This window comes from Arachis ipaensis, chromosome B1 (genome assembly GCF_059453495.1).
Source record: "Arachis ipaensis isolate K30076 ecotype BB chromosome B1, ASM5945349v1, whole genome shotgun sequence".
NCBI lineage: Eukaryota > Viridiplantae > Streptophyta > Magnoliopsida > Fabales > Fabaceae > Arachis > Arachis ipaensis.
Window position 1 is genome coordinate 55019685 of NC_142436.1, and position 24254 is coordinate 55043938.

The 24254-nt window shown below is 39.8% G+C and overlaps 1 non-coding gene across 1 annotated transcript; it reads left to right on the forward strand.

The window, feature by feature from the left end:
* Positions 1-14667: 14667 nt before the first annotated feature.
* LOC148576626 (small nucleolar RNA R71) lies at positions 14668-14775 on the forward strand. Its single transcript, XR_015904209.1, has one exon. It is a non-coding gene; the product is annotated as a small nucleolar RNA R71 (small nucleolar RNA).
* Positions 14776-24254: the final 9479 nt, after the last annotated feature.

Genomic DNA, 24254 nt, shown 5'->3' on the forward strand with positions numbered 1-24254 from the left:
ATTGACCTTTTGTGGGGGGTAGAAACGTGCCAGAAACTTGCTTTCCACCTCGTCCCATGTTGTTAGGCTCCCCCTTGGGAATGATTCCAGCCACTTAGCTGCCTTGTCCCTAAGTGAAAATGGGAACAAAAGCAGTTTATAGGCATCTTCCTGAACTCCATTGGACTTCACAGTGTCACAAATTCTCAGGAATTTTGTGAGGTGTTGGTTTGGATCTTCATTAGCACTCCCACCAAATGAACAATGATTCTCCACAAGTGATATTAGCTGTGGTTTGAGCTCAAAATTGTTGGCCTGAATGGGTGGTTTCTGAATGCTGCTACCACAATTCCCAGAGGTTGGGTTTATGTATGAACTAAGAACCCTCCTCTCAGGAATGGCATTGTTTCCATCAGCTCTCTCATGTTTGTGAACTTCTCTATCCATGTTGAGATCTAGAGCTTCCTCAAAATTGTCCTCAGATTCTCCTTCAGATTCTTCTTCTCCCAGTACTCTCTTCCCTCTTGCTTCCCTTCTAAGTCTATGAAGGGTCCTCTCTGGTTCGGTATATGGAGGAGTTGATGTCTCTCCTCTCCTACCTGTCATACAAGAACACAGCACAGGCACCAAACAAGTGAAATACTCTTGGTTAATGGAAGAGTATGGTCAGAGCAGTTGAGGAATTAATTCAAACAGTTAGTGAGTCAGTGAGTTAGTTGCTTGAATTTAAAGGCATAAAGAAAGAAAGCATGTAACGGAGTGCAGAAATTAAAATTCAACAAGTAACTTGAACAGAATTAACAAAGCAAGAAAAATTGCTCAATCTAGTTAACTTCCAATTTGAGAATTGTCAATCGAAAACCAATCCCCGGCAACGGCGCCATAAACTTGATGCGCATAAACTTGTTATGCCACGATTTAGGAAATTGCACGATCGGCAAAAATTCCTTCCGGCAAGTGCACCGGTTATCGTCAAGTAAAAACTCACAATAGAGTGAGGTCGAATCCCACAAGGATTGGTTGAGTGAGCAATTCGGATTAGAAGTGTGTTCTAGTTGAGCGGAATCAAAACTTAGATGAGAATTGCGGAATGTAAAATTGGCGGGAAATGTAAATGACAAGAAATTGAAATGGCGGAATCTTAAATTGCATGAAGTAAAGAGCAGAAGCTAAATTGTTGAAATTAAAAGGGAATGGGGGTGATTGCATGAATTTAATTGCAGAATGTAAAGAGAAGTGGAAATCAGAAATGGGGAATTCATTGGGTTATAGGAGATATTGAGATCTCCGAATCAAAACATGTTTATCTCTTCCTCAACCAATGCGTTCATTGAATTTTGCTTGGCAATCTTATATGATTGGATCCCAATCCCTTGGCTCACCAATTCTCTCTAAAAACAAACAAATTCCCAATCCCTTGGTTTAAATGTTCATAAGAAGAGATGATGCTCGATCACTGATTATACCACACAGTTTCATGAACCACAATTTGGTAGGATTACATGTCACAATATCCATCCAAACCCCAATCCAATTCACTGTGAGAAAGCTTCTCTAGCATGAATCCTCCATTCCTTTCCCAAGGTTCCGAAGGATTCCAATTATGGGTAGTTTCTTTCCCAAGACAACTACCCAATGGAATTAGATCGAGAAGCTTTCTAACAAAATTCAAGAGAAAAGATTGAAGAAGAAGATAAACTATTATTGATTCATTGAATTACAATAGAGCTCCCCAACCCAATGAAAGGGGGTTTAGTGAGTCATAGCTCTGAATTCAATTACAAAGATATGAAAACTAGCCAAATGAAAAGGAAAAAGTCCCTTCCTAACTTAAATTCTATCCTATTTATACACTTTCTATATTGAGCTTCTGTTGTGTTTCTTGGGCTTTGAGGCTTCTCCCTGCTTTCCTTTTGCCTTGGGTTTATGATCCATAATCTTGATGAGGCTGCTGATCCAAATTCTGTAACATTCATTGAGCCAACTTAGTGATAATCAAATAATGACACATGACTCAACAAATTGAAATTTCAGACTCATCAATCCTCCAGGCCCAATCCCATAAACCATGATATTCAATTGGGTTTCATACCAGAGTAAGTTTAAGTTAATGTTTGTGCTCAAATACTAACTTAAACCGCAATATTTTTGGCCCAGAAACCTTTTCCAAGAGTGGCGTTTAAGTTGCAGTTTAAGCTTAAACTGCAGCTTAAACGCCAGACACTTCCAGTGATGCCTTTTGTGGAAGCACGTTTAAGCTTCAGTTTTAGGTTAAACTGAAGCTTAAACGTGGAAATGGAAGAAGGCAGCCCTGGAGGGTCACTTAGTCGAACACGTTTAAGCTTCAGTTTAAGGTTAAACTGAAGCTTAAACGTGGAGATAGGAAAGGCAGCCCTGGAGGTCGAACACGTTTAAGCTCCAGTTTAAGGTTAAACTGGAGCTTAAACGTGGAAGAGGGGAAAGGTAGCCCTGGAGGTGTCGAACACGTTTAAGCTCCAGTTTGAGGTTAAACTGGAGCTTAAACGTGGAAATGGAGAGAGCAACCCTGGAGGAGAAAACTTGGTCGAACACGTTTAAGCTCCAGTTTAAGGTTAAACTGGAGCTTAAACGTGGAATGCTCCTGGTGCCTTTCTCCCTTCTGGCGTTTAACCTCCAGTTTAAGGTTAAACTGGAGGTTAAACGTGAAAATGCTTCTTTGGTGAGAGTTTGTGTCGAACACGTTTAAGCTCCAGTTTGAGGTTAAACTGGAGCTTAAACGTGGAATTGCTCCCATGGTGAATTTCCCACTTCTGGCGTTTAACCTCCAGTTTAAGGTTAAACTGGAGGTTAAACGTGGAAATGCTTCTTTGGTGAGACTTTCATTCTGGCGTTTAACCTCCAGTTTAAGGTTAAACTGGAGGTTAAACTTCAGTTCCAGCATTTCTTAGCCTTCATGATTTTGGCGTTTAAGCTCCAGTTTAAGCTTAAACTGGAACTTAAACTCCACATGTGATATTCAAGCTTCCTTTATTGACTTTGTTGCTTCCTTGCCTAGCCTCTTCTTCCCTGAAATCATCCAAACAATTGCATCAAAGTCTTGCAAAATTTCATGAGAAATCTTCCATTCATAGCATTCAAGTAATATAACTAAAAACTCATGGAATTTGCATCAAAATCATACTGTTTGGATGGTTCATTGCTTTGTTATTCATTTAACCATTCTTGGTTACTTTAAGCTCAAGAAAATGCATAAAACCACTAAAACTAACAGAAAAATGCTAGTGAAACTAGCCTAAGATGCCTTGGCATCAGTATTCAAAGAGAGTCTCATTGTCATCCTGAACAATTGTAGAGATATCCTTCCTCAGTTTATCAGTAACTTCAGATGGAAAGAATTTCTCCAGAAACTCCTTTCTGAGTGTATCCCAGTTGGATACATTTGCTAGAGGTTGAGTGTAGTACCACTCTCTTGCTTTTCCCTCAAGAGAAAACAGAAAAGCTTTCAGCAAAATTGAAGTTTCATCAGTGCCATCACGCCTGACAGTAGAACAGGCTGCCTGGAAATCTCTCAAGTGCTTGATAGGCTCTTGAGCAGGTAGGCCATGAAACTTGGGCATCAAATTTAACAGTGCGGTCTTTATTTCAAAATCTGTAGCTACCGCTGGATGATGCGCTTGAAACGGTTGCATTGTAAAATCAGGAGCTCCTTCCTCCTGAATGGTAACTCTTCTAGCTGCCATATTTTCTACACGTAAAACAACCGAATCAGTAGAACGGGGGCTGGTTTCTTCCTCAGATTCACTTTCAGATCCGCCCTCAGAGCGGGCTAACCTACGCTGTTCTCGCCTTATTCGTGAAATTGTTCTTTCAATTTCAGGATCGAATATTAGCAAGCGCGGATCAGGAAGTGAACGTGTCATTTGACGGAAGAAACATGTAGCTCATAGTAGCAAAATTAAATAAAATGCAAATAAATAAATTCTAATTAATAAAATTAGCACTCTATTGCAACTCCCCGGCAACGGCGCCAAAAATTGATGGGACACAGAAGCTGGTGAATTAAAAATTATTAAAATGGTTACGTTGCAAGTATAGTTCTTAACTCACCAAAAATCTGCCTATCAATTTAAAAGTATGTCACAGAGAATTTCAATTAAAATTACTGGGAGTTTTAAGTCCCAGGTTGTCTCCCAATGAGTTGCAGAAAAGTGTGCTATCTTATTAATCAGATGTTCCAAGAAGTTGAGCTAAGTAAATTGGGATGTAAATTGAGGAATTTTAAATAATATGAATAAAAGCCTTGACTGGGAGTTGATTGGTTGGAATTTCTACTATTGATGGTGTGATTGTAAGATTAATTTATAATTAATGGTTATTCTGTTTGGTTATCCTTTACTAGGTAAGGGAAAGTCAAACAAGTTGGAATGCCAGATCTGTTCACAAGTTGCAACCCACTTAGTTCAAAGGGATTGGCGTCGGTGACAGGATAGCAATCCAACATTTAACCCAATTACAAATTTTCTTTCAATCCTTCCAACTCAAGAGTTCCTTTTAATCAACTCCCCATCAAGTAAGGAAACTACTCACGCATTGTAAATAAAGAATCCATAGCACATGAAAGGGAATTAAAAGAAGACATGATTATTGGAATTGAAATTGAATTAAAAAGAAATAATCCTTGCATTAAATAATCATAAAAGTATCTGAATGACAAAATTGAACAAAACAAAGAACATGGAAGAATAAAACCAAGTTAAGAAAACAAACTAGAATGATGAAGTCTTGATGAGGAAATAACTCTTCTCAATGTTCTAATGCTCAGATCAATTCAAAATTAGAATCCTCAAAACTTAGAGAGAAAAACCTAAGAGAGTAAAACTAGATCTAAAAACTACTGAATGAATGTCTGTGTTGTTTCTGCATATTCTCTGACTCTAGTCTGCTGTTCTGGGCCGAAAACTGGGCCGAAATAAGGTCCAAAATCGCCCCCAGTGAATTCTGCAGATTATGCAGATCGCACATGTCACGCGATCGCGTCATCCATGCGGACGCGTCGCTTGCGCTTTTTCCTCTCCACGCGTTCGCGTCGTCCACGCTACCGCGTCGCTTGCGCTATCCAATCCGCGCGGCCGCGCAAGCCATGCGGCCGTGTCGCTGCGATTTGCTCTCCTTCGCGCGGTCGCGTGAGCCAGGCGACCGCGTCATTTCTCGTTAGTTATCTCCTCAAATTCTTGTGTTCCTTCCATTTTTGCTAGCTTCCTTTCCACTTTCCAACTCATTCATGCCCTATAAAATCTGAAACACTTAACACACAGATCATGGCATCGAATGGAATAAAGGAGAATTAAAAATAAATAATTAAAGTCTCTAGGAAGCAGTTTTCAAACATGTAATAAATTCAGGGAGGAAATCTAAATGCATGCTAATTTAATGAATAAGTGGGTAAGGATCATGATAAAACCACACAATTAAACACAATATAAACCATAAAATAGTGGTTTATCAACTTCCCCACACTTAAACATTAGCATGTCCTCATGCTTAATTGAAGGAGATATGGAAATAAGTATGAACATGTAGAAACTCATGAAATGCAATGCAAACCTATATACATATAAATAAATGCAACTATATGATTCTTGTCCACTTGATCAAAAGTAAATAAGCCCTTCAAAACAATTACAAATCAAATTCCACTAATTCTATCATTATACAATAAAATGGATAAAAGCGCAAGAAGATAGCTCATGAAAGCAGGGAACATGAAAATTCAAGCATTGAACCCTCACTGATAATGTATGTATGCTCTAATCTCTAGTGTATAGGGTGATCACTCTATCCTTCTCTAATCATGCTTTCTAACTTTTGTTCTTCTCCTAACCAATCAACAACAGTTAATATATCAATACAAACATCATGAGGTCTTTTCAAGGTTGTAATGGGGCTAAGGTATAGGTAGGGATGTATATTTGGTCAAGTGAGCTAATAAATTGAATCTTTAATTAACCCAAGCTCTAACATAACTTGTATACACTTAATGTAATCTTTAAAGTTCATACCTAGCTACCCAGAATTCCCTTTTTCAATCCATACTCATGTATCAACTTATATTTTGGTTCTATCATATGTGCACTGATCTTTGAATTCTGAATTTAACATTGTGGTAATTTTGTCCCCTTATTTATTGTTTTTTCATATTTTTTTATTTATTTTTTTATTTTTTATTATTATTTTTTTTTTTGAATAAATAAAGCTTATCAATGCACATAGATTTTTTTCATTCTTATATTTTCACATGAGTAGGTATCCAAATTCCCCTTAAATTTTTTTATGACACATTCCCTTAACAACTTTTGTTCCCACAATTTTCCATACTTAACTAGCACACATAATTCTATCTTAAGCTAACCAAAGATTCAATTTGGGATATACAATTGTTTTTCGGCTTAAGGTTAGTAATGTGGTAAAATATCGAACAAATGGGAAAAGGCTCAAAGTGGTTAACAAAGGTAATTGAAAAGGGTAGGCTTAATTTGGATAAGTGAGTTTAAACAAATAATGGCCTCAATCATGTGCAAGCATGTAAATATAATAAATATTGGACATATAAGTTAAAACAAAATATAGATTACAATCATAGAGAAGTAAACACACAAGAATGAAATAATTATGGTTAAATAATGTAACCATACATAAAGGCTCAAATCTTTCACAGGTTGTGTGTTCTTTAGCTCAAACATCATGTTCCAAATACAACTCAAGCAGATTTATCATAAAAATTTTGAAAAATTAGTGAAATTTTTTTTTCAAAGATAGATTTTAAAAGAAACTTATTGTCTTTTCAATCAAGTAGAACATGCATGCAACTATCCTAACCTATGCAATTTATTCTATTCTATAAAGGAAAGAAAAATCTAACTAAAATATCCTAATTATTGGTGCCAGAGAAGAGAATTTACCTCTGGAAGTCAGGTACTGACCGACCTCCCCACACTTAAGGCTCTGCACTGTCCTCGGTGCCATCTGTCAGGAACAGGGGTGGGCTGGTAGCAGTATCTCCATCATCGGGACCGTCATGGCTCCCTGTGCTAGTAAAGGAAGTGGAGTTCGGGGTGTCTGAGTCTCTGAAGTGTCCCTTGAGTAGCTCCTTGAGGTGTTTGAATCGGCGCTCGTTACGGCGCTCTCTCATATTTGCTTTCTGTTCTTGCCGATCCAACCGTTCGATTATCTGCTGGAGCAATTTCTCAGTTGTAAATTCTTGTGGTGTTGAAGAAGGGTTATCTTCAACTGGAGCAGTAGGAAGGCTTGTAGTGGCTGCTGAGAGTTTGAGGTATTTCCCGTTAGGGACATATTGATCATCCCGTGGAAGCATGGCTTTGGTGTCCCCAGCTCTGTAGGAGACTCCGGCTGCTGAGACAAGATCTGAGACCAAGGCGGGGAAAGGTAAGTTGCCCACAATTTGTACGTGTTCCATAGCATTCCGGATATGTCTTGAGAGATTCAGAGGTTGGTCTGTAAGGATGCACCATAGTAGAACAGCCATGTCTGCAGTGAAAGAGGACTCATGAGTGCTCGGAAAGACGTAATGGGACATGATCTGTGCCCATACGCGAGCCTCCAAGGTAAGTGCTGAAGCCAAGATTCCCTTAGGGCGGGTACGGTGGTATCCGTAGATCCAACAGCTGCCAGGTAATGCGATGACTCCGAGAACGGAGTCCCAGTCAAATTGGTATCTCTGGCGCTGAAGGGCGGCTTCTTGAAAAGCGTCCATTCCTGCTGGAATAGGGGGAAGACTCAGAGCTTGCTGAATGGCCTTTTCTGTGATGGGGACTTGCTTCTGCCAGACATAAACAGACTGCAGGGTCGGCATGTAGAAGTTCGAGTAGAACTCAACTACCCAAGAAAGATTGACCTGCCTTGGCTGTTTCCGTAGGAAACCCCATTGTCTTCGCTCAATTTGTGGCTCAACAAAGGTGGCAATATTGGACGGGAGGATAAGAAGGTATTCATTGTTATAGTTCCTTTCTGCCAGGATAGGGAACATCTGCTCACAGTAGCGATTGGAAAATCGCGCAGCGTCCTTTGCTGGAAAGGCTTTCTCCTTTTTGTCAACCTTTATTATCCTCTTGACTTGTTTTGTTGAGGGCTTGACTGCGGTTGAAGAAGGCTCTGCCACTAATGCTCTTTTAGTTCCTCTTCTTGCTGGTGGTCTGGAAGTTGCTTTCTCCTTTCCTTTCTTGGTGGCCATCCTGAAAGAAGGGAAGAGAAATAAAATTAAATTTAAAGAGAGATACAGCAAGGAAGGAAACGGAAAAGAGGGTGAATGATGCACAGTAAAATGTAGATGACATTAACACATGCTCTCAAGTACATATGAAAAGCCATCAATGGGAAATAGCTAGTGCATAAAAAGACAAGTGAATGCAAGGTGTTTATTGGCATGCTGGGAAAGGGCATGAGTAGTATAGACCAAGCATTACTTTGTAACAAACCATCACGTTTGTATTGACAATTGAATTCAATTAATAAAATAATAAGGGAAAGTTGTGAAAAGCAAGCATTGAATAGTATAGTAACATAGAGAAGTGCATAATGCCACATGGGCTTTTTCACAAACACATAGCATGCATGGTGGATAGGGTATAGAAAATATTAAGATGAACATGCAAGCAATCCCTTAAATGGGAGAAAAATAATTGTCAAATAATTTGCAATAATCCACAAGCATATAATGAGGGATGATGAGTCAAAAGGTGTCTAACACCATGTAAAGAAAAGAAAAGAAGAAGAAGAAAAATAAAAATTTGAAAAGAAAAAGAAAAGAAAAAGAAAATAATAATATATATACATAATATAATAAGAATGATAGAAAACAGAAGAATGAAGAAGAAGGTAAAACCTTGATAATGATGGTGAGAGAGATAGAGAGTGAAAGGTGAGATAGAAAGGGGAAGGGGGAAGGAAGAAAGAAGGAGGGAAAAGAAAAATTAGGATTTAGAGGAGAAGAAGATAAGATATGTGGCAATTTTAGGTGGAGCTGTGCGGCGCATGCGACGCGGCCGCGGAAAGCACGCGTTCGCGTGGTTGCGCTCCATGTAAGGTGACGTGATCGCGTCGGTCATGCGGTTGCATGACCTATGTTGCGCTGCTGGCGCGAGTGCAGCCTCGCTCCAGCACAACTCTCTGTTTGATTCATTTTAATTGCCAAAATTGGGTGACGCGATCGCATGGGTCACGCGATCGCATGAGTGTGCGTTATAAATGGGTGACGCAGCCGCGTCAGCGACGCGGTCGCGTGACAAGGATTGTGCTTCCAGCACCAATCCAGCATCACTCTCGCACAGAATGCGACTGTGCACTCTTTTACGTCGAAAACTCAGGGCATGCGGCCGCGTGGGGCGCGCGGTCGCGTGGGAGGCCATGATTTCCATGCGACGCGGTCGCGTCAGCGACGCGGTCGCGTCAGCGACGCGGTCGCGTCAGCGACGCGGTCGCGTCAGCGACGCGGTCGCGTCAGCGACGCGGTCGCGTCAGCGACGCGGTCGCGTGGGGTAATTTGTGCCATTGGCATGACTCCAGCGCTCCTCCTGCGTAACTTTCTGTTCATTTTTATTTTTCTTTACTCCCCCTGCCACGCGGACGCGTCGATGGTGCGATCGCGTCATGCGGCGAAATTTTTTTTTTTTTAAGGAAAGATAAAGACATGTAATTGAAAGAGCACGAAAGCACTAATAAAGAGAAGAGTTATTAAAGAAGAAAACCTAAAAGTGAAGAAAAGAACGATCATACCGCGGTGGGTTGTCTCCCACCAAGCACTTTGCTTTTACGTCCGTAAGTTGGACGCTCCAATAGCTCAATCTGCTGCGATGTGGGGGTCTTCCAAGCGGAAGATCTCAAGCTCCTTATTTTTCTGCACCTTCTCACCATGGTATAGCTTCAAGCGTTGTCCATTAACCTTAATAAGTTCAGAGCTTGAAGGATGGCTTAGGTGATAAACTCCGTACGGTTCAACCTTCTCTATTCTGTATGGACCTTCTCTATTCTGTATGGACCTTCCCATTTTGATCTCAACTTACCGGGCATGAGCCTCAGTCGAGATTTGTAAAGGAGAACAAAATCTCCAGGTTGGAACTCTCTCTTCTTGATGTTTTGATCATGCACAGCTTTCATTTTTTCCTTGTATATTCTGGAGTTCTCATAAGCCTCCAGGCGAAGGTTCTCCAGTTCCTGCAATTGCAACTTTCTTTCAGCTCCAGCATTCTCAATTCCCATGTTCCACTCCTTAACTGCCCAGAAGGCTCTGTGTTCTATTTCAACTGGGAGATGACAAGCTTTTCCATAAACCAAGCGGAAGGGACTCATCCCAATGGGTGTCTTGTATGCTGTTCTGTATGCCCACAGTGCATCTTGTAGCCTGGTGCTCCAGTCTTTTCTATGAGGCTTCACTATCTTTTGCAAGATACGCTTAATTTCTCTGTTTGACACCTCGGCTTGCCCATTAGTTTGGGGATGGTAAGCTGTTGCAACTTTATGGATTATTCCATGCTTCTTCATCAATCCTGTTAGTCTCCTGTTACAAAAAAGGGTGCCTTGATCGCTCACGATCGCTCGTGGTGATCCAAAGCGGCATATAATATGGTTTCTCACAAAGGAAACAACAGTGTTAGCATCATCAGTGCGGGTAAGAATTGCTTCCACCCATTTGGAAACATAATCCATAGCTAACAATATATAAAAATATCCACTAGAATTTGGAAATGGACCCATGAAGTCAATGCCCCAAACATCAAAAATTTCACAGAAAAGCATATATTGTTGAGGCATCTCATCCCTCTTGGATATGTTACCAAATTTCTGGCATGGGTGACAAGATTTATAAAACTCAGCAGCGTCTCTAAAAAGAGTAGGCCACCAGAATCCACAGTCTAAGATCTTTCTAGCTGTTCGTTGAGGGCCAAAATATCCTCCACTCTCAGATGAGTGACAGGCCTCTAAAATAGACTGTAATTCTGATTGAGGCACACAACGTCTAATTATCTGGTCAGCGCCACATCTCCATAAATATGGGTCATCCCATATATAATATTTAGACTCACTTTTCAGCTTGTCTCTTTGATGTTTAGAAAGATGTGGAGGAAATGTGCGGCTAACTAAATAATTAGCAACAGGTGCATACCAAGGGACTACCTCAGATACTGCTTGTAGGTTATCAAAAGGAAAATTATCATCTATAGGAGTAGAATCATCCTTAATATGTTCAAGGCGACTCAAGTGGTCTGCTACTAAATTTTGATTACCACTCCTATCCTTTATTTCTAAATCAAATTCTTGTAACAGCAGTATCCAACGTATAAGTCTTGGTTTGGATTCCTTTTTAGCTAATAGATACTTTAGAGTTGCATGGTTCGAATACACTACTACTCTAGTACCAAGTAAATAAGCCCGGAATTTATCCAGAGCAAAAACAATAGCAAGTAGCTCTTTCTCAGTAGTAGTATAATTGGACTGGGCAGTGTCTAAAGTCTTAGACGCATAGGCAATAACAAAAGGATCCTTACCTTCACGCTGAGCCAGCGCTGCTCCTACTGCATGGTTGGAAGCATCGCACATGATTTCAAATGGCCGGCTCCAGTCTGGTCCTCTCACAATTGGAGCTTGAGTTAGAGCGGTCCTCAGCTTATCAAACGCTTGTTTGCAATCCTCACTGAACTCGAACTCAATATCCTTTTGCAGTAATCTGGATAAGGGAAGTGCTACCTTACTAAAGTCCTTAATAAATCTCCTGTAGAAACCTGCATGGCCAAGGAACGAATGGACTTTCCTCACAGAAGAGGGGTAAGGTAAACTAGAAATAACATTCACCTTTGCTGGGTCTACAGAAATGCCATTATTAGATACCACATGTCCTAATACAATCCCTTGCTTTACCATAAAGTGTCATTTTTCGAAATTCAATACAAGGTTTGTATTAACACATCTATCTAATACTCTAGATAATCCATCTAAGCAAAGGCTAAAAGAATCACCATAAATGCTAAAATCGTCCATAAAAACTTCCGTACAGTCCTCAATAAGATCAGAGAAAAGACTCATCATGCACCTTTGAAAAGTAGCTGGTGCATTGCACAAGCCAAAGGGCATTCTCTTATAAGCATAGGTCCCAAAAGGACATGTAAAAGTAGTCTTTTCCTGATCCTCAGTAGCTATAAGAATCTGGAAATAACCTGTGTAACCATCTAGAAAGCAGTAATGTGATTTACCTGACAGGCAATCCAGCATTTGATCAATGAATGGAAGTGGATAGTGATCCTTACGGGTAGCTTGGTTGAGACGCCTGTAATCAATGCAGACTCTCCAAGCATTCTGAACTCTAGTTGCTATGAGCTCTCCATGCTCATTCTTCACGGTAGTGACTTTGGATTTCTTGGGCACCACTTGTACTGGGCTTACCCATTCACTGTCTGAAATGGGATATATGATAATGGCCTCCAATAGTCTGGTCACCTCCTTCTTGACAACTTCCAAGATGGTGGGATTCAATCTTTTCTGGGGTTGACGGACAGGTCTTGCTCCCTCTTCTAAAAATAATCTGTGCTCGCATACTTGAGGGTTGATTCCCACTATGTCTGCCAAACTCCACCCAATTGCCTTCTTATGCTTCCTTAGCACATCAAGTAGCTGCTCTTCTTGTTGAGAAGTCAGTTCTCTTGTAATAATAACCGGAAGCTTCTGCTCGTCCTCGAGATAAGCATATTTGAGGTGTGGGGGAAGAGGTTTCAATTCTAATTTTTGATCATGGGCAGGCTCTGGATTATCTGGAGCTCGTGAAAATGGCGAAGTGCCATCACTGTCAGTTAAGAGGGTCCCCACACTCGGACCTTGTCCAGTGTGCCTCTCTTCAAACTCTTCTTTTTGAACTTCAGCCACACTTTCGTCTATGACATCACACTAGAAGATAGAACGATCTTCTGGGGGGTTGTTAATGACTCCATTCAGATTGAAGATCACTATGCGGCCATCTATTTCAAAGGAGTATGTTCCTGAAAAAGCATCCAATTTGAATTTTGATGTCTTCAAGAATGGTCTTCCAAGTAGGATCGATGATGGCTTATCTGAATCATTATGGGGCATCTCCAAGATATAAAAATCAGTGGGAAATGTGAGCCCTTTAATATTCACCAAAACATCTTCAGCAACTCCAGCCACTGTAATAATGCTTTTATCTGCTAACACAAAACGAGCTGCCGACCTTTTTAAGGGAGGGAGCCTCAAAACATCATATATGGACAAAGGCATTATACTGACACATGCTCCTAAATCACACATGCAATCATAAATTACTACACCACCAATAGTACAACTAACTATGCAAGGACCTGGATCACTACATTTTTCAGGTAATCCTCCCATTAAAGCAGATATAGAACTACCTAAAGGAATAGTTTCTAATTCATTAATCTTGTTTTTATGGATACATAAGTCTTTTAGAAACTTTGCATATTTAGGTACCTGCTGAATAACATCAAAAAGGGGAACAGTTACCTCAACCTTTTTGAATATTTCTACCATTTTAGGATCAGGTTCCAGCTGCTTCCTGGGCTTCCTTGCAAGCTGTGGAAATGGAATGGGAACAGTGGGTTCCGTGGTGCCTGCGCCTTTTGGTGCTTCTTCCTGTGGTTGAGCTATCTCTTCTTCAGCTATGTCCTGTATATCCTCTTCCTTTTCAACATCTTCGACTTCTACCACCTCTTCAGCTGAGGCGTATTCTGGTGAGCTTGGTTCCTCCTTATTCCTCTCCTGCAGTGTGGTTCCAGACCTCAGGGTGATGGCATTAATGCCTCCCTTTGGATTGGGTAACGGTTGAGAGGGGATTCCAGTGGTGCTTGAAGGTTGGTTGCTGGAATTTTGTGTTGAACCAAGCTGTGTCATAAAAGCTTGCAGAGTAGAGGTGAGACCATTCAGACTGGCGTTAATAGTGTTCACGATGGTACTTTCCATGGCCAGTTGTCTTTTCTCAAAAGCTTGTAACAAATCTTCATTAGAAGATACAGAAGAATGAGTAAATTGAGAGGTTTGCTGCTGATTGTTCGGTGGTCCTTGGTTTTGCCTCAGGTGAGGTGCTCGGTAAGGTTGATTTTGTTGTCTGTTGTTGTTATTATTCCACCTCTGATTTCCCTGATTATCTCTGCCTCCCCTATTATTGTTGTCCCTCCAATTCTGGTTTGAATTGTCCTGCCATCCATGGTTATTATTTCCACTTTGATTGTACCCTTCGTTGGGGTGGTCATAGAAGTTGTGAGTGGATGCCACCATGTTGTCTTCTTGTTGGAGCTGCGGGCATTCATCAGTGTAATGGCTGTAATCAGCATAAATTCCGCAAATTCTTTGTGGGACTAGTTATTGGTTTTGCTGCGGTTGAGTTTGCTGAGCTTGTTGATTCAACTGCATTTGCTTCAGCAGGTTGGTCATCTCACAGATGCTTTGAGTTAGAGCAGCAGTCTCTCTGCCAGAAGATACTTCTGCAACGGCTTTTGAACGGCCTTGCTTCTGTCTGTGGTTCCGAGTAGATTCAGCTAAATCACTGATCAATTGCCAAGCTTCATCAGTGGTCTTGTACTTCTTCATAGACCCATTGCTGGCACTTTCCAATGTGGTCTTATCTTGGGGCCTCATACCTTGTGTAATATAGCTGAGTAGCACGATCTTGTCAATCATGTGGTGGGGGCATGCTTCCAGAAGATTATTGAAGCGCTTCCAGTATTCAAAGAGAGTCTCATTGTCATCCTGAAAAATTGTAGAGATATCCTTCCTCAGTTTATCAGTAACTTCAGATGGAAAGAATTTCTCCAGAAACTCCTTTCTGAGTGTATCCCAGTTGGATACATTTGCTAGAGGTTGAGTGTAGTACCACTCTCTAGCTTTTCCCTCAAGAGAAAACAGAAAAGCTTTCAGTAGAATTGAAGTTTCATCAGTGCCATCACGCCTGATGATGCGCATAAACGTGTTATGCTACGATTTAGGAAATTGCACGATCGGCAAAATTCCTTCCGGCAAGTGCACCGGTTATCGTCGTCAAGTAAAAACTCACAATAGAGTGAGGTCGAATCCCACAAGGATTGGTTGAGTGAGCAATTCGGATTAGAAGTGTGTTCTAGTTGAGCGGAATCAAGATTTGAGATGAGAATTGCGGAATGTAAAATTGGCGGGAAAAGTAAATGACAAGAAAATTAAATGGCTGAATCTTAAATTGCATGAATTAAAGAGCAGAATGTAAATTGCTGAAATTAAAAGGGAATGGGGATGATTGCAAGAATTGAATTGCAGAATATAAAGAGAAAGTGGAAATCAGAAATGGGGAATTCATTGGGTTTAGGAGATATTGAAATCTCCGAATCAAAACATGTATATCTCTTCCTCAACCAATGCATTCATTGAATTTTGCTTGGCAATCTTATATGATTGGATCCCAATTCCTTGGCTCACCAATGCTCTCTAAAAACAAACAAATTCCCAATCCCTTGGTTTAAATGTTCATAAGAAGAGATGATGCTTGATCACTGATTATACCACACAATTTCATGAACCACAATTTGGTAGGATTACATGTCACAATATCCATCCAAACCCCAATCCAATCCACTGTGAGAAAACTTCTCTAGCATGAATCCTCCATTCCTTTCCCAAGGCTCCGAAGGATTCCAAGTATGAGTAGTTTCTTTCCCAAGACAACTACTCAATGGAATTAGATCGAGAAGCTTTCTAACAAAATTCAAGAGAAAAGATTGAAGAAGAAGATAAACTATTATTGATTCATTGAATTACAATAGAGCTCCCTAACCCAATGAAAGGGGGTTTAGTGAATCATAGCTCTGAATTCAATTACAAAGAAAAGGAAAACTAGCTAAAAGTGAAAGTAAAAGTCCCCTCTCAGGGGCTGGATTCCCCTTCAATCCCCCCCCCTCTAAATGCAGAAACTAAGGCCTTTAAATAGGCTCCCTAAATTACAAAATGAAAATGAAATTCAAAGCAAATTACAATCAAATGAAAATAAACTATTCTAGATGATTCTTGTGGCCTTGATTTGGTGTTGTTGATGGGCCTTGCTTGCTTGAAGGGCTGAGTGACATAATTGATCCAAAAAGGATAATGATCCATTAAACTACACTCAAATGTTGCACCCCCTTTCTTGAGTCGTCACTTTGTTCTCTTGTCAACCTTGCCAATTTGATGCCAAATATAGACTATTATACCTCGTTGGAAAGCTATGGATGTCAGCTTTCTAACGCAACTGGAAGCACCTCAATTGGATCTCTACAACTCGAGTTATACTCCATGGAAGGTGAAGAGGTCAGCTGGCCTGATTGCATGTTGGTACTATGCTCTTCTATGCACATTACGGGGCTGTTTTCTCCCTCAATTTTTAGTATCCACCATGCATGCCATATATTCTTGGAAAGCTCTAGATGTCTTCTTTTCAATGCATTTTGAATCACCTCATTTGGAGTTTTGTAGCTCAAGTTATTTATGTTTGAAGAAGGCATGGTCAAGCTGTTCCATATAACACGTTTAAGCTTCAGTTTGAGGTTAAACTGAAGCTTAAACGTGGATAAAGGAAGGGCAGCCCTGGAGGTCGAACACGTTTAACCTCCAGTTTGAGGTCAAACTGGAGGTTAAACGTGGAAGCTTAGAATGGTAGCCCTGGAGGTGTCGAACACGTTTAACCTCCAGTTTGAGGTCAAACTGGAGGTTAAACGTGGAAATGGAGAGAGCAACCCTGGAGGAGAAAGGCTGTCGAACACGTTTAAGCTCCAGTTTGAGGTCAAACTGGAGCTTAAACGTGGAATGGCTCCCTGGTACTCTTCCTGGTTCTGGCGTTTAACCTCCAGTTTGAGGTCAAACTGGAGGTTAAACGTGGAACTCCTCCCTGGGTGGCATACTCATTCTGGCGTTTAACCTCCAGTTTGAGGTCAAACTGGAGGTTAAACTTCAATTCCAGCATTTCTTATCCTTCATGATTTTTGGCGTTTAAGCTCCAGTTTAGGCTTAAACTGGAACTTAAACTCCACATGTGATATTCAAGCTTCCTTTATTGATTTTGTTGCTTCCTTGCCTAGCCTCTTCTTCCCTGAAATCATCCAAACAGTTGCATCAAAGTCTTGCTAAAATTCATGAGAATTCTTCCATTCATAGCATTCAAGGAATATAACTAAAAACTCATGGAATTTGCATAAAAATCTTCATGTTTGAATGATTTAAGACAAGCATGACTATTTGGCCCAAATGATTACTTAAGGCTCAAGAAAATGCATAAAACAACTAAAAATAACATAAAAAATGCTAGTGAAACTAGCCTAAGATGCCTTGGCATCACAACACCAAACTTAATACTTGCTTGTCCCTAAGCAAGTTCTGAATTATTGAGAAGAAAGAATGAAACAGAAAGTAAATTCATTAGCCATATCAGTAAGTAATTGACATTGATTAATGGGGTGTTCATGCAGAAAGTTGTTGCAGCATCACTTTATTGTTTCTTAGGTAAGAATGTCACTTTTTATGTTTCCACTAAAACACTGCTATGGCCTCTTGTTATTCACATATCCTTGGCAAGTTTCTTTTCTTTGTTTTTCTTTTTCTTTGAGCTTATTTGCTCCTTGTTGCTCAGTGTCATGTGTTGCACAAGCCTTTGGCATTTTCTTTTTCTTATCAGTGCACTACACATATCCACTACAGGCATTTTAGTTCACATTTCTTCTTGAGACATTGGTGCCCAGCACCTCTTTGTGTGACTAAATGTTTTGTATTTAGGTTGCTCTTGATAATGGACTTTTGGTTGATAATCCCGGGTTAGTTAACCCAAGTTACCAAGTGTTGAAACACTCCTCAGAACCTATTCATCCAAGCATATCCTTAATACATAAACACCACAGGCATTTGTCTCAGAAGTTCAAACCATTGGTGCCTAGCTTATTTTCTCAATTTTTTTGCTTTTTGGTTGCCCTTTTTCAGTGGCTTTTTCTTCTTCTTTTTCTTTCTTTTTCATGGCCAAAGACATTTATTCATCAAGATCCATAGACAGCATCCTAATTTCCACTAAAAGTGACAATTCTAACTTTATTTCTTAGTGAGCTGACTATTCAATCAAACATGCATACCACCACTTAATCTTATTTGATTTCTTACCAAATGGAATTGAGTTACTTTTGTTCAAACATTTCTTTTATTTTATGGAAACAGAACAAGCATGGCAAGCATACATTTAAGCAAGTGAAGTTTATCCAGACACTTAGACTATCACTTATTTGGAAATTAAACAAACAGACAAACAAAAACTGCAATGACTCAAACTTAAAGCAGGGGTGCATGCAAACTTCCAATATCAGCAATTCAAAGTACAAGCAATTAAGTGACAATACAACCTTTTAGCATCTTCTTTGTTGTTCATCATCCTTCCTAGCCTTGGTGTTCTCTTTGATGATGATGTATATTCCTTCCATGAGATTGATTGTCTTCCTGCAAAGCTATTAGAAGTTGCTTGTTCCCCAAGCACTTTGAGAATTGGTTAGCATGCATGTATGTTTGTAGGCCTCTGAACTTAGATTGGTGTGTGAACACCAAACTTAGTTCCTTGCCATATGCAGCAATTTGGATTATATGCAGAAAACCTCATGTGCTTTTATTAAGAAAATAACTATGAACTAGAAAAAGAAACTATGACCTAGAAATTAAACTATTGTTTAAGTAGTTTCCCTGATTGGTTGGAGCTAGTGACTAGTCATGCTGAGGTAGAAATGTGCTTTTAATGAAGTTTTTGGTGGAACACCAAACTTAGAATCTCACATTCACCCTTGAATTGTTTTGGTGTGCAACACCAAACTTAGCTCCTTGCAATACAGATAAATCTACTTAACTCTTTTATTGAAATAACTAGAAAAGAAAAACTACCTTTGGTTGGGTTGCCTCCCAACAAGCGCTTCTTTAACGTCATTAGCTTGACATGCTGTTCCTGACTTTCTTCCTCTTCCTCCAGTTTGTTAAGAGGAATGACTTCCAGTGGATAAAGGAGCTAGTTAGTGCCCCTTGTTGTGAATGCTTCTTTCCAGCAACCTTTCCCTTGTGATTGGCTTGAGTGAACTTGCTTGTTGGCTCAGGAGTTGGATTGTTCTTCGACCTTCTCTTCTTCATGGATATGGTCCTTTGTTTCTCGGTCACAATCCTCATTTTGGTGCTTGTTTCTACTGCCTTCACATCCTTGATCTCAGAACTTGGTTGTTGTTGGACAGTTGGAGTATCCTGTTCATCAAAAGCTTCCTGAATTTGTGGTTCAATTAACCCTTCCTCTTTGCAACTCTCTGTGTCATTGGAGTGTGATCTCCCTTGATTGACTTTCTCCCTTTCTTGTTCTTCTGATTCCTCCCTTGGGTTTGCCATGGTATCACTAGAAGAATTGTGGGTAGGGATTTGCTTTGATAGATATCCAATTTGTGCTTCTAGCTTTTGAATGGCAGCACCATGATTTTGTAAGTTGGATATCAATTCTTCCTTAAAGCCTTTCAAATCTGCCACATCTCTGCCCATAGTTGCAAGCATTCCTTCTATCCTGTTTAATTGATCTTGAAATTGTTGGTTCGGATTGGGTTGATGAGGTTGATTATCTTGGCTGTGATATGGTGGTTGGGAGTATGTGTTTTGTGTGGTATGATAGAGTCTTTGGTTGGAGTGTTGGTAGTGGTATGACTCTTGTGTGTAGTGGAATGAGTCTTGTGGATAATGAAATGAATTGTATGAATTTGAGAAGGAATTTTGTGCTGAGAAATGCTCAAGTGATGAAGAATTTGGATATGTAAAACTAGGAGGTGAGGTTGGATAATTCAGAGGTGATGGCTCTTGATGAATGGGGTGTGAATAATTGAAATCTCTTTGGTTTTGATCTTCCCAGCCACAACTTGAGTAGTGATCAAATTCACCAAAACATGGACCATTTTGTGGCTCTGGGAAGTACCCCGTTTCCTGTTCCTGATACTTCCACCCACCATGAGCATAATAACATGAATCATTCTGTGGTGGTGGAGAGTTTCTCATGAATTTTGATTGACCAAAAGATGATGGATACTCCTTTCTTTTTTGCAATGTGCTCAGTCTCAAACAATACTCATCCAAAGATAGTGGAAATCCCATAGTGAGGCAATATCACAAACAGCTGGTGGTTAGTATGCTAACAAGTGAATAAGCAAAGAAAACAAATTAAAATTTGCAGAAATTAGCAGTAATAAACTGAAACAAAAACTATTAACAAAAGAAAAGAAAAATTGCTCAATCTAGTTAACTTCCAATTGGAGAATTGTCAATCGAAAACCAATCCCCGGCAACGGCGCCATAAACTTGATGCGCATAAACGTGTTATGCTACGATTTAGGAAATTGCACGATCGGCAAAATTCCTTCCGGCAAGTGCACCGGTTATCGTCGTCAAGTAAAAACTCACAATAGAGTGAGGTCGAATCCCACAAGGATTGGTTGAGTGAGCAATTCGGATTAGAAGTGTGTTCTAGTTGAGCGGAATCAAGATTTGAGATGAGAATTGCGGAATGTAAAATTGGCGGGAAAAGTAAATGACAAGAAAATTAAATGGCTGAATCTTAAATTGCATGAATTAAAGAGCAGAATGTAAATTGCTGAAATTAAAAGGGAATGGGGATGATTGCAAGAATTGAATTGCAGAATATAAAGAGAAAGTGGAAATCAGAAATGGGGAATTCATTGGGTTTAGGAGATATTGAAATCTCCGAATCAAAACATGTATATCTCTTCCTCAACCAATGCATTCATTGAATTTTGCTTGGCAATCTTATATGATTGGATCCCAATTCCTTGGCTCACCAATGCTCTCTAAAAACAAACAAATTCCCAATCCCTTGGTTTAAATGTTCATAAGAAGAGATGATGCTTGATCACTGATTATACCACACAATTTCATGAACCACAATTTGGTAGGATTACATGTCACAATATCCATCCAAACCCCAATCCAATCCACTGTGAGAAAACTTCTCTAGCATGAATCCTCCATTCCTTTCCCAAGGCTCCGAAGGATTCCAAGTATGAGTAGTTTCTTTCCCAAGACAACTACTCAATGGAATTAGATCGAGAAGCTTTCTAACAAAATTCAAGAGAAAAGATTGAAGAAGAAGATAAACTATTATTGATTCATTGAATTACAATAGAGCTCCCTAACCCAATGAAAGGGGGTTTAGTGAATCATAGCTCTGAATTCAATTACAAAGAAAAGGAAAACTAGCTAAAAGTGAAAGTAAAAGTCCCCTCTCAGGGGCTGGATTCCCCTTCAATCCCCCCCCTCTAAATGCAGAAACTAAGGCCTTTAAATAGGCTCCCTAAATTACAAAATGAAAATGAAATTCAAAGCAAATTACAATCAAATGAAAATAAACTATTCTAGATGATTCTTGTGGCCTTGATTTGGTGTTGTTGATGGGCCTTGCTTGCTTGAATGGCTGAGTGACATAATTGATCCAAAAAGGATAATGATCCATTAAACTACACTCAAATGTTGCACCCCCTTTCTTGAGTCGTCACTTTGTTCTCTTGTCAACCTTGCCAATTTGATGCCAAATATAGACTATTATACCTCGTTGGAAAGCTATGGATGTCAGCTTTCTAACGCAACTGGAAGCACCTCAATTGGATCTCTACAACTCGAGTTATACTCCATGGAAGGTGAAGAGGTCAGCTGGCCTGATTGCATGTTGGTACTATGCTCTTCTATGCACATTACGGGGCTGTTTTCTCCCTCAATTTTTAGTATCCACCATGCATGCCATATATGCTTGGAAATCTCTAGATGTCTTCTTTCCAATGCATTTTGAATCACCTCATTTGGAGTTTTGTAGCTCAAGTTATTTATGTTTGAAGAAGGCATGGTCAAGCTGTTCCATATAACACGTTTAAGCTTCAGTTTGAGGTTAAACTGAAGCTTAAACGTGGATAAAGGAAGGGCAGCCCTGGAGGTCGAACACGTTTAACCTCCAGTTTGAGGTCAAACTGGAGGTTAAACGTGGAAGCTTAGAATGGTAGCCCTGGAGGTGTCGAACACGTTTAACCTCCAGTTTGAGGTCAAACTGGAGGTTAAACGTGGAAATGGAGAGAGCAACCCTGGAGGAGAAAGGCTGTCGAACACGTTTAAGCTCCAGTTTGAGGTCAAACTGGAGCTTAAACGTGGAATGGCTCCCTGGTACTCTTCCTGGTTCTGGCGTTTAACCTCCAGTTTGAGGTCAAACTGGAGGTTAAACGTGGAACTCCTCCCTGGGTGGCATACTCATTCTGGCGTTTAACCTCCAGTTTGAGGTCAAACTGGAGGTTAAACTTCAATTCCAGCATTTCTTATCCTTCATGATTTTTGGCGTTTAAGCTCCAGTTTAGGCTTAAACTGGAACTTAAACTCCACATGTGATATTCAAGCTTCCTTTATTGATTTTGTTGCTTCCTTGCCTAGCCTCTTCTTCCCTGAAATCATCCAAACAGTTGCATCAAAGTCTTGCTAAAATTCATGAGAATTCTTCCATTCATAGCATTCAAGGAATATAACTAAAAACTCATGGAATTTGCATAAAAATCTTCATGTTTGAATGATTTAAGACAAGCATGACTATTTGGCCCAAATGATTACTTAAGGCTCAAGAAAATGCATAAAACAACTAAAAATAACATAAAAAATGCTAGTGAAACTAGCCTAAGATGCCTTGGCATCACCTGACAGTAGAACAGGCTGCCTGGAAATCTCTCAAGTGCTTGATAGGCTCTTGAGCAGGTAGGCCATGAAACTTGGGCATCAAATTTAACAGTGCGGTCTTTATTTCAAAATCTGTAGCTACCGCTGGATGATGCGCTTGAAACGGTTGCATTGTAAAATCAGGAGCTCCTTCCTCCTGAATGGTAACTCTTCTAGCTGCCATGTTTTCTGCACGTAAAACAACCGAATCAGTAGAACGGGGGCTGGTTTCTTCCTCAGATTCACTTTCAGATCCGCCCTCAGAGCGGGCTAACCTACGTTGTTCTCGCCTTATTCGTGAAATTGTTCTTTCAATTTCAGGATCGAATATTAGCAAGCGCGGATCAGGAAGTGAACGTGTCATTTGACGGAAGAAACATATAGCTCATAGTAGCAAAATTAAATAAAATGCAAATAAATGAATTCTAATTAATAAAATTAGCACTCTATTGCAACTCCCCAACAACGGCGCCAAAAATTGATGGACGCAGAAGCTGGTGAATTAAAAATTATTAAAATGGTTACGTTACAAGTATAGTTCTTAACTCACCGAAAATCTGCCTATCAATTTAAAAGTATGTCACAGAGAATTTCAATTAAAATTACTGGGAGTTTTAAGTCCCAGGTCGTCTCCCAACGAGTTGCAGAAAAGTGTGCTATCTTATTAATCAGATGTTCCAAGAAGTTGAGCTAAGTAAATTGGGATGTAAATTGAAGAATTTTAAATAATATGAATAAAAGCCTTGACTGGGAGTTGATTGGTTAGAATTTCTACTATTGATGGTGCGATTGTAAGATTAATTTATAATTAATGGTTATTCTGTTTGGTTATCCTTTACTAGGTAAGGGAAAGTCAAACAAGTTGGAATGCCAGATCTGTTCACAAGTTGCAACCCACTTAGTTCAAAGGGATTGGCGTCGGTGACAGGATAGCAATCCAACATTTAACCCAATTACAAATTTTCTTTCAATCCTTCCAACTCAAGAGTTCCTTTTAATCAACTCCCCATCAAGTAAGGAAACTACTCACGCATTGTAAATAAAGAATCCATAGCACATGAAAGGGAATTAAAAGAAGACATGATTATTGGAATTGAAATTGAATTAAAAAGAAATAATCCTTGCATTAAATAATCATAAAAGTATCTGAATGACAAAATTGAACAAAACAAAGAACCTGGAAGAATAAAACCAAGTTAAGAAAACAAACTAGAATGATGAAGTCTTGATGAGGAAATAACTCTTCTCAATGTTCTATTGCTCAGATCAATTCAAAATTAGAATCCTCAAAACTTAGAGAGAAAAACCTAAGAGAGTAAAACTAGATCTAAAAACTACTGAATGAATGTCTGTGTTGTTTCTGCATATTCTCTGACTCTAGTCTACTGTTTCAGGCTGAAAACTGGGCCGAAATAAGGTCCAAAATCGCCCCAGCGAATTCTGCAGATTATGCAGATCGCACATGTCACACGATCGCGTCATCCATGCGGACGCGTCGCTTGCGCTTTTTCCTC